Raw genomic sequence first — 17,710 nt, forward strand, 5'->3', positions numbered from 1 at the left:
CTCAAAAAGGCTAATTAGCATAAATATGTATAGTTCATATTTTTACGCAACTTGGTATCGAGTGCTTAATGTATATGTACTAAAAAATGGATTCTACACCTTAATATAAGATTGTGAAATTTTTCCAAATACACTGTCGTTATAGCTATATGACATCTCCAAAAACCTCAAACAGCTAATGAGCATAAATATGTATAGTTCATATTTTTACGCAGCTTGGTATCGATTGCTTAATGTATATGTACTAAAAAATCGATTCTAAACCTTAATATAAGATTGTGAAATTTTTGGAAATACACTGTCGTTATGGCTATATGTAAACTCCAATAACCTCAAAACGGTTAATTAGCATAAATATGTATAGTTCATATTTTTACGCAACTTGGTATAGATTGCTTAGTGCATGTGTACTACAAAATCGATTCTACACCTTAATATAAGATTGTGAAATTTTTCCAAATACACTGTCGTTATGGCTATATGACAACTCCAATAACTTCAAAAAGGCTAAATAGAATAAATATGTATAGTTCATATTTTTACGCAACTTGGTATCGAGTGCTTAATGTATATGTACTAAAAAATGGATTCTACACCTTAATATAAGATTGTGAAATTTTTCCAAATACACTGTCGTTACGGCTATATGACATCTCCAATAACCTCAAAACAGCTAATTAGCATAAATATGTATAGTTAATATTTTTACGCAACTTGGTATCGATTGCTAAGTGCATATGTACTAAAAAATCGATTCTACGCCTTAATATAAGATTGTGAAATTTATCCAAATACACTGTCGTTACGGCTATATGACATCTCCAAAAACCTCAAAACAGCTAATTAGCATAAATATGTATAGTTCATATTTTTACGCAACTTGGTATAGATTGCTTAGTGCATGTGTACTAAAATATCGATTCTACACCTTAATATAAGATTGTGAAATTTTTCCAAATACACTGTCGTTATGGCTATATGACAACTCTAATAACCTCAAAACAGCTAATTAGCATAAATATGAACAGTTCATATTTTTACGCAACTTGGTATCGAGTGCTTAGTGCATATGTACTAAAAAATGGATTCTACACCTTAATATAAGATTGTCAAATATTTCCAAATACACTGTCGTTAGGGCTATGTGATAACTCCAAAATCCTTAAAACGGTTAATTAGCATAAATATGTATAGTTCATATTTTAACGCAACTTGGTATAGAGTGCTTAATGTATGAGTACTAAAAAATGGATTCTACACCTTACTATAAGATTGTGAAATTTTTCCAAATACACTGTCGTTACGGCTATATGACAACTCCAATAACCTCAAAACGGTTAATTAGTATAAATATGTATAGTTCATATTTTTACGCAGCTTGGTATAGATTGCATAGTGCATCTGTACTAAAAAATCGATTCTACACCTTAATATAAGATTGCGAAATTTTTCCAAATACACTGTCGTTACGGCTATATGATATCTCCAAAAACCTCAAAACAGCTAATTAGCATAAATATGTATAGTTCATATTTTAACGTAACTTGGTATCGAGTGCTTAATGTATATGTACTAAAAAATCGATTCTACACCTTAATATAAGATTGTGAAATTTTTCCAAATACACTGTCGTTATGGCTATATGACAACTCCAATAACCTCAATACAGCTAATTAGCATAAATATGTATAGTTAATATTTCTACGCAACTTGGTATCGGTTACTTAGTGCATATGTACTAAAAAATCGATCCTACATCTAAATATAAGATTGTGAAATTTTTCCAAATACACTGTCGTTATGGCTATATGACAACTCTAATAACCTCAAAACACCTAATTAGCATAAATATGTATAGTTCATATTTTTACGCAACTTGGTATCGATTGCTTAGTGCATATGTACTAAAAAATCGATTCTACATCTAAATATAAGATTGTGAAATTTTTCCAAATTCACTGTCGTTATGGCTATATGACAACTCCAATAACCTCAAAACAGCTAATTAACATAAATATGTATAGTTCATATTTTTACGCAACTTGGTATCGAGTGCTTAATGTATATGTACTAAAAAATGGATTCTACACCTTAATATAAGATTGTGAAATTTTTCCAAATGCACTGTCGTTATGGCTATGTGACAACTCAAAATGGTTAATTAGCATAAATATATATAGTTCATATTTTTACGCAACTTGGTATAGATTGCTTAGTGCATCTGTACTAAAAAATCGATTCTACACCTTAATATAAGATTGTGAAATTTTTCCAAATACACTGTCGTTATGGCTATATGACAACTCCAATAACCTCAATACAGCTAATTAGCATAAATATGTATAGTTAATATTTTTACGCAACTTGGTATCGGTTACTTAGTGCATATGTACTAAAAAATCGATCCTACATCTAAATATAAGATTGTGAAATTTTTCCAAATGCACTGTCGTTATGGCTATATGACAACTCTAATAACCTCAAAACACCTAATTAGCATAAATATGTATAGTTCATATTTTTACGCAACTTGGTATCGATTGCTTAGTGCATATGTACTAAAAAATCGATTCTACACCTTAATATAAGATTGTGAAATTTTTCCAAATTCACTGTCGTTATGGCTATATGACAACTCCAATAACCTCAAAACAGCTAATTAGCATAAATATGTATAGTTCATATTTTTACGCAACTTGGTATCGAGTGCTTAATGTATATGTACTAAAAAATGGATTCTACACCTTAATATAAGATTGTGAAATTTTTCCAAATGCACTGTCGTTATGGCTATATGACAACTCCAATAACCTCAAAACAGCTAATTAGCATATATATGTATAGTTCATATTTTTACGCAACTTGGTATCGATTGCTTAGTGCATGTGTACTAAAAAATCGATTCTACACCTTAATATAAGATTGTGAAATTTTTCCAAATACACTGTCGTTATGGCTATATAACAACTCCAATAACCTCAAAACGATTAATTAGCATAAATATATATAGTTCATATTTTTACGCAACTTAGTATAGATTGCTTAGTGCATCTGTACTAAAAAATCGATTCTACACCTTTATATAAGATTGTGAAATTTTTCCAAATACACTGTCGTTATGGCTATATGAAAACTCCAATAACCTCAATACAGCTAATTAGCATAAATATGTATAGTTCGTATTTTTACGCAGCTTGGTATAGATTGCTTCGTGCATCTGTACTAATAAATCGATTCTACGCTTTAATATAAGATTGTGAAATTTTTCCAAATACACTGTCGTTATGGCTATATGACAACTCTAATAACCTCAAAACAGCTAATTAGCATAAATATGTACAGTTCATATTTTTACCCAACTTGGTATCGAGTGCTTAGTGCATATGTACTAAAAAATGGATTCTACTCCTTAATATAAGATTGTGAAATTTTTCCAAATGCACTTTCGTTATGGCTATATGACAACTCCAATAACCTCAAAACAGCTAATTAGCATATATAGGGTGATTTTTTAAGAGCTTGATAACTTTTTTTAAAAAAAAACGCATAAAATTTGCAAAATCTCATCGGTTCTTTATTTGAAACGTTAGATTGGTTCATGACATTTACTTTTTGAAGATAATTTCATTTAAATGTTGACCGCGGCTGCGTCTTAGGTGGTCCATTCGGAAAGTCCAATTTTGGGCAACTTTTTCGAGCATTTCGGCCGGAATAGCCCGAATTTCTTCGGAAATGTTGTCTTCCAAAGCTGGAATAGTTGCTGGCTTATTTCTGTAGACTTTAGACTTGACGTAGCCCCACAAAAAATAGTCTAAAGGCGTTAAATCGCATGATCTTGGTGGCCAACTTACGGGTCCATTTCTTGAGATGAATTGTTGTCCGAAGTTTTCCCTCAAAATGGCCATAGAATCGCGAGCTGTGTGGCATGTAGCGCCATCTTGTTGAAACCACATGTCAACCAAGTTCAGTTCTTCCATTTTTGGCAACAAAAAGTTTGTTAGCATCGAACGATAGCGATCGCCATTCACCGTAACGTTGCGTCCAACAGCATCTTTGAAAAAATACGGTCCAATGATTCCACCAGCGTACAAACCACACCAAACAGTGCATTTTTCGGGATGCATGGGCAGTTCTTGAACGGCTTCTGGTTGCTCTTCACCCCAAATGCGGCAATTTTGCTTATTTACGTAGCCATTCAACGAGAAATGAGCCTCATCGCTGAACAAAATTTGTCGATAAAAAAGCGGATTTTCACATTTCGAACCGAACACTGATTTTGGTAATAAAATTCAATGATTTGCAAGCGTTGCTCGTTAGTAAGTCTATTCATGATGAAATGTCAAAGCATACTGAGCATCTTTCTCTTTGACACCATGTCTGAAATCCCACGTGATCTGTCAAATACTAATGCATGAAAATCCTAACCTCAAAAAAATCACCCGTTATATGTATAGTTCATATTTTTACGCAACTTGGTATCGATTGCTTAGTGCATGTGTACTAAAAAATCGATTCTACACCTTAATATAAGATTGTGAAATTTTTCCAAATACACTGTCGTTATGGCTATATGACAACTCCAATAACCTCAAAACGGTTAATTAGCATAAATATATATAGTTCATATTTTTACGCAACTTGGTATAGATTGCTTAGTGCATCTGTACTAAAAAATCGATTCTACACCTTAATATAAGATTTTGAAATTTTTCCAAATACACTGTCGTTATGGCTATATGACAACTCCAATAACCTCAATACAGCTAATTAGCATAAATATGTATAGTTCATATTTTTACGCAACTTGGTATCGATTGCTTAATGTATATGTACTAAAAAATGGATTCTACGCCTTAATATAAGATTGTGAAATTTTTCCAAATTTACTGTCGTTATGGCTATATGACAACTCCAATAACCTCAAAACGGTTAATTATCATAAATATGTATAGTTCGTATTTTTACGCAGCTTGGTATAGATTGCTTCGTGCATCTGTACTAATAAATCGATTCTACGCCTTAATATAAGATTGTGAAATTTTTCCAAATTTACTGTCGTTATGGCTATATGACATCTCCAATAACCTCAAAACGGTTAATTAGCATAAATATGTATAGTTCGTATTTTTACGCAGCTTGGTATAGATTGCTTAGTGCATCTGTACTAAAAATTCGATTCTACGCCTTAATATAAGATTGTGAAATTTTTCCAAATACACTGTCGTTATGGCTATATGAAAACTCTAATAACCTCAAAACAGCTAATTAGCATAAATATGTACAGTTCATATTTTTACTCAACTTGGTATCGAGTGCTTAGTGCATATGTACTAAAAAATGGATTCTACACCTTAATATAAGATTGTCAAATATTTCCAAATACACTGTCGTTAGGGCTATATGACAACCCCAATACCCTCAAAACGGTTAATTAGCATAAATATGTATAGTTCATATTTTAACGCAACTTGGTATCGAGTGCTTAATGTATAAGTACTAAAAAATGGATTCTACACCTTATTATAAGATTGTGAAAATTTTCCAAATACACTGTCGTTACGGCTATATGACAACTCCAATAACCTCAAAACGGTTAATTAGCATAAATATGTATAGTTCATATTTTTACGCAGCTTGGTATAGATTGCTTAGTGCATCTGTACTAAAAAATCCATTCTACACCTTAATATAAGATTGTGAAATTTTTCCAAATACACTGTCGTTACGGCTATATGACATCTCCAAAAACCTCAAAACAGCTAATTAGCATAAATATGTATAGTTCATATTTTTACGCAACTTGGTATCGATTGCTTAATGTATAGGGTGATTTTTTAAGAGCTTGATAACTTTTTTAAAAAAAAAAACGCATAAAATTTGCAAAATCTCATCGGTTCTTTATTTGAAACGTTAGATTGGTTCATGACATTTACTTTTTGAAGATAATTTCATTTAAATGTTGACCGCGGCTGCGTCTTAGGTGGTCCATTCGGAAAGTCCAATTTTGGGCAACTTTTTCGAGCATTTCGGCCGGAATAGCCCGAATTTCTTCGGAAATGTTGTCTTCCAAAGCTGGAATAGTTGCTGGCTTATTTCTGTAGACTTTAGACTTGACGTAGCCCCACAAAAAATAGTCTAAAGGCGTTAAATCGCATGATCTTGGTGGCCAACTTACGGGTCCATTTCTTGAGATGAATTGTTGTCCGAAGTTTTCCCTCAAAATGGCCATAGAATCGCGAGCTGTGTGGCATGTAGCGCCATCTTGTTGAAACCACATGTCAACCAAGTTCAGTTCTTCCATTTTTGGCAACAAAAAGTTTGTTAGCATCGAACGATAGCGATCGCCATTCACCGTAACGTTGCGTCCAACAGCATCTTTGAAAAAATACGGTCCAATGATTCCACCAGCGTACAAACCACACCAAACAGTGCATTTTTCGGGATGCATGGGCAGTTCTTGAACGGCTTCTGGTTGCTCTTCACCCCAAATGCGGCAATTTTGCTTATTTACGTAGCCATTCAACCAGAAATGAGCCTCATCGCTGAACAAAATTAAAGCGCGAAACACATTTCGAACCGAACACTGATTTTGGTAATAAAATTCAATGATTTGCAAGCGTTGCTCGTTAGTAAGTCTATTCATGATGAAATGTCAAAGCATACTGAGCATCTTTCTCTTTGACACCATGTCTGAAATCCCACGTGATCTGTCAAATACTAATGCATGAAAATCCTAACCTCAAAAAAATCACCCGTTATATGTATTAAAAAATCGATTCTACACCTTAATATAAGATTGTGTAATTTTTCCAAATGCACTATCGTTATGGCTATATGACAACTCCAATAACCTCAAAACACCTAATTAGCATAAATATGTATAGTTCATATTTTTACGCAACTTGGTATCGATTGCGTAGTGCATATGTACTAAAAAATCGATTCTACATCTAAATATAAGATTGTGAAATTTTTCCAAATTCACTGTCGTTATGGCTATATGACAACTCCAATAACCTCAAAACAGCTAATTAGCATAAATATGTATAGTTCATATTTTTACGCAACTTGGTATCGAGTGCTTAATGTATATGTACTAAAAAATGGATTCTACACCTTAATATAAGATTGTGAAATTTTTCCAAATACACTGTCGTTATGGCTATGTGACAACTCAAAATGGTTAATTAGCATAAATATATATAGTTCATATTTTTACGCAACTTGGTATAGATTGCTTAGTGCATCTGTACTAAAAAATCGATTCTACACCTTAATATAAGATTGTGAAATTTTTCCAAATACACTGTCGTTACGGCTATATGACAACTCCAATAACCTCAATACAGCTAATTAGCATAAATATGTATAGTTCATATTTTTACGCAGCTTGGTATCGAGTGCTTAGTGCATATGTACTAAAAAATGGATTCTACACCTTAATATAAGATTGTGAAATTTTTCCAAATACACTGTCGTTATGGCTATATGACAACTCCAATAACCTCAAAACAGCTAATTAGCATATATATGTATAGTTCATATTTTTACGCAACTTGGTATCGATTGCTTAGTGCATGTGTACTAAAAAATCGATTCTACACCTTAATATAAGATTGTGAAATTTTTCCAAATACACTGTCGTTATGGCTATATGACAACTCCAATAACCTCAAAACGGTTAATTAGCATAAATATATATAGTTCATATTTTTACGCAACTTGGTATAGATTGCTTAGTGCATCTGTACTAAAAAATCGATTCTACACCTTAATATAAGATTGTGAAATTTTTCCAAATACACTGTCGTTATGGCTATATGACAACTCCAATAACCTCAAAACAGCTAATTAGCATAAATATGTATAGTTCGTATTTTTACGCAGCTTGGTATAGATTGCTTAGTGCATATGTACTAAAAAATCGATTCTACGCCTTAATATAAGATTGTGAAATTTTTCCAAATACACTGTCGTTATGGCTATATGACAACTCCAATAACCTCAAAACAGCTAATTAGCATAAATATGTACAGTTCATATTTTTACGCAACTTGGTATCGAGTGCTTAGTGCATATGTACTAAAAAATGGATTCTACACCTTAATATAAGATTGTGAAATTTTTCCAAATACACTGTCGTTATGGCTATATGACAACTCCAATAACCTCAAAACAGCTAATTAGCATAAATATGTATAGTTCATATTTTTACGCAACTTGGTATCGATTGCTTAGTGCATGTGTACTAAAAAATCGATTCTACACCTTAATATAAGATTGTGAAATTTTTCCAAATACACTGTCGTTATGGCTATATGACAACTCCAATAACCTCAAAACGATTAATTAGCATAAATATGTATAGTTCATATTTTTACGCAACTTGGTATCGATTGCTTAGTGCATATGTACTAAAAAATCGATTCTACACCTTAATATAAGATTGTGAAATTTTTCCAAATACACTGTCGTTATGGCTATATGACAACTCCAATAACCTCAAAACACCTAATTAGCATAAATATGTATAGTTCATATTTTTACGCAACTTGGTATCGATTGCTTAGTGCATATGTACTAAAAAATCGATTCTACACCTTAATATAAGATTGTGAAATTTTTCCAAATACACTGTCGTTATGGCTATATGACAACTCCAATAACCTCAAAACAGCTAATTAGCATAAATATGTATAGTTCATATTTTTACGCAACTTGGTATCGAGTGCTTAATGTATATGTACTAAAAAATCGATTCTACACCTTAATATAAGATTGTGAAATTTTTCCAAACGCACTGTCGTTATGGCTATATGACAACTCCAATAACCTCAAAACAGCTAATTAGCATAAATATGTATAGTTCATATTTTTACGCAACTTGGTATCGAGTGCTTAATGTATATGTACTAAAAAATCGATTCTACACCTTAATATAAGATTGTGAAATTTTTCCAAATACACTGTCGTTATGGCTATATGACAACTCCAATAACCTCAAAACGGTTAATTAGCATAAATATGTATAGTTCATATTTTTACGCAACTTGGTATCGATTGCTTAGTGCATATGTACTAAAAAATCGATTCTACACCTTAATATAAGATTGTGAAATTTTTCCAAATACACTGTCGTTATGGCTATATGACAACTCCAATAACCTCAAAACACCTAATTAGCATAAATATGTATAGTTCATATTTTTACGCAACTTGGTATCGATTGCTTAGTGCATATGTACTAAAAAATCGATTCTACACCTTAATATAAGATTGTGAAATTTTTCCAAATACACTGTCGTTATGGCTATATGACAACTCCAATAACCTCAAAACAGCTAATTAGCATAAATATGTATAGTTCATATTTTTACGCAACTTGGTATAGATTGCTTAGTGCATATGTACTAAAAAATCGATTCTACACCTTAATATAAGATTGTGAAATTTTTCCAAATACACTGTCGTTATGGCTATATGACAACTCCAATAACCTCAAAACAGCTAATTAGCATAAATATGTATAGTTCATATTTTTACGCAACTTGGTATCGATTGCTTAATGCATATGTACTAAAAAATGGATTCTACACCTTAATATAAGATTGTGAAATTTTTCCAAATACACTGTCGTTATGGCTATATGACAACTCCAATAACCTCAAAACACCTAATTAGCATAAATATGTATAGTTCATATTTTTACGCAACTTGGTATCGATTGCTTAGTGCATATGTACTAAAAAATCGATTCTACACCTTAATATAAGATTGTGAAATTTTTCCAAATACACTGTCGTTATGGCTATATGACAACTCCAATAACCTCAAAACGGTTAATTAGCATAAATATGTATAGTTCATATTTTTACGCAACTTGGTATCGATTTCTTAGTGCATATGTACTAAAAAATCGATTCTACACCTTAATATAAGATTGTGAAATTTTTCCAAATACACTGTCGTTATGGCTATATGACAACTCCAATAACCTCAAAACAGCTAATTAGCATAAATATGTATAGTTCATATTTTTACGCAACTTGGTATCGGTTACTTAGTGCATATGTACTAAAAAATCGATTCTACACCTTAATATAAGATTGTGAAATTTTTCCAAATACACTGTCGTTATGGCTATATGACAACTCCAATAACCTCAAAACAGCTAATTAGCATAAATATGTAAAGTTCATATTTTTACGCAACTTGGTATCGAGTGCTTAATGTATATGTACTAAAAAATGGATTCTACACCTTAATATAAGATTGTGAAATTTTTCCAAATACACTGTCGTTATGGCTATATGACAACTCAAAATGGTTAATTAGCATAAATATGTATAGTTCATATTTTTACGCAACTTGGTATCGATTGCTTAGTGCATATGTACTAAAAAATCGATTCTACACCTTAATATAAGATTGTGAAATTTTTCCAAATACACTGTCGTTATGGCTATATGACAACTCCAATAACCTCAAAACAGCTAATTAGCATAAATATGTATAGTTCATATTTTTACGCAACTTGGTATCGATTGCTTAGTGCATGTGTACTAAAAAATCGATTCTACACCTTAATATAAGATTGTGAAATTTTTCCAAATACACTGTCGTTATGGCTATATGACAACTCCAATAACCTCAAAACACCTAATTAGCATAAATATGTATAGTTCATATTTTTACGCAACTTGGTATCGATTGCTTAGTGCATATGTACTAAAAAATCGATTCTACACCTTAATATAAGATTGTGAAATTTTTCCAAATACACTGTCGTTATGGCTATATGACAACTCCAGTAACCTCAAAACAGCTAATTAGCATAAATATGTATAGTTCATATTTTTACGCAACTTGGTATCGAGTGCTTAGTGCATATGTACTAAAAAATGGATTCTACACCTTAATATAAGATTGTGAAATTTTTCCAAATACACTGTCGTTATGGCTATATGACAACTCCAATAACCTCAAAACAGCTAATTAGCATAAATATGTATAGTTCATATTTTTACGCAACTTGGTATCGAGTGCTTAGTGCATATGTACTAAAAAATGGATTCTACACCTTAATATAAGATTGTGAAATTTTTCCAAATACACTGTCGTTATGGCTATATGACAACTCCAATAACCTCAAAACGGTTAATTAGCATAAATATGTATAGTTCATATTTTTACGCAACTTGGTATCGATTGCTTAGTGCACATGTACTAAAAAATGGATTCTACACCTTAATATAAGATTGTGAAATTTTTCCAAATACACTGTCGTTATGGCTATATGGGAACTCCAATAACCTCAAAACGGTTAATTAGCATAAATATGTATAGTTAATATTTTTACGCAACTTGGTGTCGATTGCCAAGTGCATATGTAGTAAAAAATCGATTCTACACCTTAATATAAGATTGTGAAATTTTTCCAAATACACTGTCGTTATGGCTATATGACATCTCCAATAACCTCAAAACGGTTAATTAGCATACATATGTATAGTTCATATTTTTACGCAACTTGGTATCGATTACTTAGTGCATATGTACTAAAAAATCGATTCTACACCTTAATATAAGATTGCGAAATTTTTCCAAATACAATGTCGTTATGGCTATATGACATCTCCAATAACCTCAAAACGGTTAATTAGCATAAATATGTATAGTTCATATTTTTACGCAACTTGGTATCGATTGCTTAGTGCATATGTACTAAAAAATCGATTCTACACCTTAATATAAGATTGTGAAATTTTTCCAAATACACTGTCGTTATGGCTATATGACATCTCCAATAACCTCAAAACGGTTAATTAGCATAAATATGTATAGTTCATATTTTTACGCAACTTGGTATCGATTGCTTAGTGCATATGTACTAAAAAATCGATTCTACACCTTAATATAAGATTGTGAAATTTTTCCAAATACACTGTCGTTATGGCTATATGACATCTCCAATAACCTCAAAACGGTTAATTAGCATAAATATGTATAGTTCATATTTTTACGCAACTTGGTATCGATTGCTTAGTGCATACGTACTAAAAAATCGATTCTACACCTTAATATAAGATTGTGAAATTTTTCCAAATACACTGTCGTTATGGCTATATGACATCTCCAATAACCTCAAAACGGTTAATTAGCATAAATATGTATAGTTCATATTTTTACGCAACTTGGTATAGATTGCTTAGTGCATGTGTACTAAAAAATCGATTCTACACCTTAATATAGGATTGTGAAATTTTTCCAAATACACTGTCTTTATGGCTATATGACAACTCCAATAACCTCAAAACGGTTAATTAGCATAAATATGTATAGTTCATATTTTTATGCAACTGGGTATCGATTGCTAAGTGCATATGTACTAAAAAATCGATTCTACGCCTTAATATAAGATTGTGAAATTTTTCCAAATACACTGTCGTTATGGCTATATGACATCTCCAATAACCTCAAAACGGTTAATTAGCATAAATATGTATAGTTCATATTTTTGCGCAACTTGGTATCGATTGCTCGGTGCATATGTACTAAAAAATCGATTCTACACCTTAATATAAGATTGTGAAATTTTTCCAAATACACTGTCGTTATGGCTATATGACATCTCCAATAACCTCAAAACGGTTAATTAGCATAAATATGTATAGTTCATATTTTTACGCAACTTGGTATAGATTGCTTAGTGCATATGTACTAAAAAATCGATTCTACACCTTAATATAAGATTGTGAAATTTTTCCAAATACACTGTCGTTATGGCTATATGACATCTCCAATAACCTCAAAACGGTTAATTAGCATAAATATGTATAGTTCATATTTTTACGCAACTTGGTATCGATTGCTTAGTGCATATGTACTAAAAAATCGATTCTACACCTTAATATAAGATTGTGAAATTTTTCCAAATACACTGTCGTTATGGCTATATGACAACTCCAATAACCTCAAAACAGCTAATTAGCATAAATATGTATAGTTCATATTTTTACGCAACTTGGTATCGAGTGCTTAGTGCATATGTACTAAAAAATGGATTCTACACCTTAATATAAGATTGTGAAATTTTTCCAAATACACTGTCGTTATGGCTATATGACAACTCCAATAACCTCAAAACAGCTAATTAGCATAAATATGTATAGTTCATATTTTTACGCAACTTGGTATCGATTGCTTAGTGCATATGTACTAAAAAATGGATTCTACACCTTAATATAAGATTGTGAAATTTTTCCAAATACACTGTCGTTATGGCTATATGACATCTCCAATAACCTCAAAACGGTTAATTAGCATAAATATGTATAGTTCATATTTTTACGCAACTTGGTATAGATTGCTTAGTGCATCTGTACTAAAAAATCGATTCTACACCTTAATATAAGATTGTGAAATTTTTCCAAATACACTGTCGTTATGGCTATATGACAACTCCAATAACCTCAAAACGGTTAATTAGCATAAATATGTATAGTTCATATTTTTACGCAACTTGGTATCGATTGCTTAGTGCATATGTACTAAAAAATCGATTCTACACCTTAATATAAGATTGTGAAATTTTTCCAAATACACTGTCGTTATGGCTATATGACATCTCCAATAACCTCAAAACGGTTAATTAGCATAAATATGTATAGTTCATATTTTTACGCAACTTGGTATAGATTGCTTAGTGCATATGTACTAAAAAATCGATTCTACACCTTAATATAAGATTGTGAAATTTTTCCAAATACACTGTCGTTATGGCTATATGACATCTCCAATAACCTCAAAACGGTTAATTAGCATAAATATGTATAGTTCATATTTTTACGCAACTTGGTATAGATTGCTTAGTGCATATGTACTAAAAAATCGATTCTACACCTTAATATAAGATTGTGAAATTTTTCCAAATACACTGTCGTTATGGCTATATGACATCTCCAATAACCTCAAAACGGTTAATTAGCATAAATATGTATAGTTCATATTTTTACGCAACTTGGTATCGATTGCTTAGTGCATCTGTACTAAAAAATCGATTCTACACCTTAATATAAGATTGTGAAATTTTTCCAAATACACTGTCGTTATGGCTATATGACATCTCCAATAACCTCAAAACGGTTAATTAGCATAAATATGTATAGTTCATATTTTTACGCAGCTTGGTATAGATTGCTTAGTGCATCTGTACTAAAAAATCGATTCTACGCCTTAATATAAGATTGTGAAATTTTTCCAAATACACTGTCGTTATGGCTATATGACATCTCCAATAACCTCAAAACGGTTAATTAGCATAAATATGTATAGTTCGTATTTTTACGCAGCTTGGTATAGATTGCTTAGTGCATCTGTACTAAAAAATCGATTCTACGCCTTAATATAAGATTGTGAAATTTTTCCAAATACACTGTCGTTATGGCTATATGACATCTCCAATAACCTCAAAACGGTTAATTAGCATAAATATGTATAGTTCATATTTTTGCGCAACTTGGTATCGATTGCTTAGTGCATATGTACTAAAAATTCGATTCTACGCCTTAATATAAGATTGTGAAATTTTTCCAAATTTACTGTCGTTATGGCTATATGACATCTCCAATAACCTCAAAACGGTTAGTTAGCATAAATATGTATAGTTCGTATTTTTACGCAGCTTGGTATAGATTGCTTAGTGCATCTGTACTAAAAATTCGATTCTACGCCTTAATATAAGATTGTGAAATTTTTCCAAATTTACTGTCGTTATGGCTATATGACATCTCCAATAACCTCAAAACGGTTAGTTAGCATAAATATGTATAGTTCGTATTTTTACGCAGCTTGGTATAGATTGCTTAGTGCATCTGTACTAAAAATTCGATTCTACGCCTTAATATAAGATTGTGAAATTTTTCCAAATTTACTGTCGTTATGGCTATATGACATCTCCAATAACCTCAAAACGGTTAGCTAGCATAAATGTGTATAGTTCATATTTTTGCGCAACTTGGTATCGATTGCTTAGTGCATATGTACTAAAAATTCGATTCTACGCCTTAATATAAGATTGTGAAATTTTTCCAAATTTACTGTCGTTATGGCTATATGACATCTCCAATAACCTCAAAACGGTTAGTTAGCATAAATATGTATAGTTCGTATTTTTACGCAGCTTGGTATAGATTGCTTAGTGCATCTGTACTAAAAATTCGTTTCTAAGCCTTAATATAAGATTTTGAAATTTTTCCAAATACACTGTCGTTATGGCTATATGACAACTCCAATAACCTCAAAACAGCTAATTAGCATAAATATGTATAGTTCATATTTTTACGCAACTTGGTATCGATTGCTTAATGTATATGTACTAAAAAATGGATTCTACGCCTTAATATAAGATTGTGAAATTTTTTCAAATTTACTGTCGTTATGGCTATATGACAACTCCAATACCCTCAAAACGGTTAATTAGCATAAATATGTATAGCTCATATTTTAACGCAACTTGGTATCGAGTGCTTAATGTATAAGTACTAAAAAATGGATTCTACACCTTAATATAAGATTGTGAAATTTTTCCAAATACACTGTCGTTACGGCTATATGACAACTCCAATAACCTCAATACAGCTAATTAGCATAAATATGTATAGTTCATATTTTAACGCAACTTGGTATCGAGTGCTTAATGTATAAGTACTAAAAAATCGATTTTACACCTTAATATAAGGTTGTGAAATTTTTCCAAATACACTGTCGTTATGGCTATATGACAACTCCAATAACCTCAAAACGGTTAATTAGCATAAATATATATAGTTCATATTCTTACGCAACTTGGTATCGATTGCTTAGTGCATCTGTACTAAAAAATCGATTCTACACCTTAATATAAGATTGTGAAATTTTTCCAAATACACTGTCGTTATGGCTATATGACAACTCCAATAACCTCAAAACGGTTAATTAGCATAAATATGTATAGTTCATATTTTTACGCAACTTGGTATAGATTGCTTAGTGCATGTACTAAAAAATCGATTCTACACCTTAATATAAGATTGTGAAATTTTTCCAAATACACTGTCGTTACGGCTATATGACATCTCCAATAACCTCGAAACGGTTAATCAGCATGAATATGTATAGTTCATATTTTTACGAAACTGGGTATCGATTGCTTAGTGCATATGTACTAAAAAATCGATTCTACACCTTAATATAAGATTGTGAAATTTTTCCAAATACACTGTCGTTATGGCTATATGACAACTCCAATAACCTCAAAACGGTTAATTAGCATAAATATGTATAGTTCATATTTTTACGCAACTTGGTATCGATTATTTAGTGCATATGTACTAAAAAATCGATTCTACACCTTAATATAAGATTGTGAAATTTTTCCAAATACACTGTCGTTATGGCTATATGACAACTCCAATAACCTCAAAACGGTTAATTAGCATAAATATACATATATAGTTCATATTGTTACGCAACTTGGTATAGATTGCTTAGTGCATATGAACTAAAAATGGATTCTGCACCTTAATATAAGATTGTGAAATTTTTTCAAATACACTATCGTTACGCCTATATGACATCTCCAATAACCTCAAAACGGTTAATTAGCATAAATATGTATTGTTCATATTCTTGCGCAACTTGGTATCGACTACTTAGTGCATATGTACTAAAAAATCGATTCTACACCTTAATATGAGATTGTGAAATTTTTCCAAATACACTGTCGTTACGGCTATATGACATCTCCAATAACCTCAAAACGGTTAATTAGCATAAATATGTATAGTTCATATTTTTACGCAAATTGGTTTCGATTGCTTAGTGCATATGTACTAAAAAATGGATTCTACACCTTAATATAAGATTGTGAAATTTTTCCAAATACACTGTCGTTATGGCTATATGACAACTCCAATAACCTCAAAACGGTTAATTAGCATAAATATGTATATTTCATATTTTTACGCATCTTGGTATCGGTTACTTAGTGCATCTGTACTAAAAAATCGATTCTACACCTTAATATAAGATTGTGAAATTTTTCCAAATACACTGTCGTTATGGCTATGTGACAACTCAAAATGGTTAATTAGCATAAATATGTATAGTTCATATTTTTACGCAACTTGGTATCGATTGCTTAGTGCATCTGTACTAAAAAATCGATTCTACACCTTAATATAAGATTGTGAAATTTTTCCAAATACACTGTCGTTATGGCTATATGACAACTCCAATAACCTCAAAACAGCTAATTAGCATAAATATGTATAGTTCATATTTTTACGCAACTTGGTATCGATTACTTAGTGCATATGTACTAAAAAATCGATTCTACACCTTAATATAAGATTGTGAAATTTTTCCAAATACACTGTCGTTATGGCTATATGACAACTCCAATAACCTCAAAACAGTTAATTAGCATAAATATGTATAGTTCATATTTTTACGCAACTTGGTATCGATTGCTTAGTGCATATGTACTAAAAAATCGATTCTACACCTTAATATAAGATTGTGAAATTTTTCCAAATACACTGTCGTTATGGCTATATGACAACTCCAATAACCTCAAAACGGCTAATAAGCATAAATATGTATAGTTCATATTTTTACGCAACTTGGTATAGATTGCTTAGTGCATATGTACTAAAAAATCGATTCTACA

General features: G+C 31.3%; 1 long non-coding RNA gene across 3 annotated transcripts in view; it reads right to left on the bottom strand.

The window, feature by feature from the left end:
- The window catches only part of LOC125780025 (uncharacterized), a 64,471-nt gene that overhangs the window by 30,647 nt on the left and 16,114 nt on the right, over positions 1-17,710 (bottom strand). The window contains exon 3 of one of the 3 annotated variants that reach the window (XR_007423524.1): positions 7,439-7,770. The exons of the other annotated variants lie outside the window; for them this stretch is intronic. This is a non-coding gene — a long non-coding RNA (uncharacterized LOC125780025). Of the gene's footprint in view, positions 1-7,438; positions 7,771-17,710 lie in introns of those variants that run through there. 3 annotated transcript variants of the gene reach the window in all.

The sequence above is a fragment of the Bactrocera dorsalis genome, unplaced genomic scaffold (genome assembly GCF_023373825.1).
Source record: "Bactrocera dorsalis isolate Fly_Bdor unplaced genomic scaffold, ASM2337382v1 BdCtg049, whole genome shotgun sequence".
NCBI lineage: Eukaryota > Metazoa > Arthropoda > Insecta > Diptera > Tephritidae > Bactrocera > Bactrocera dorsalis.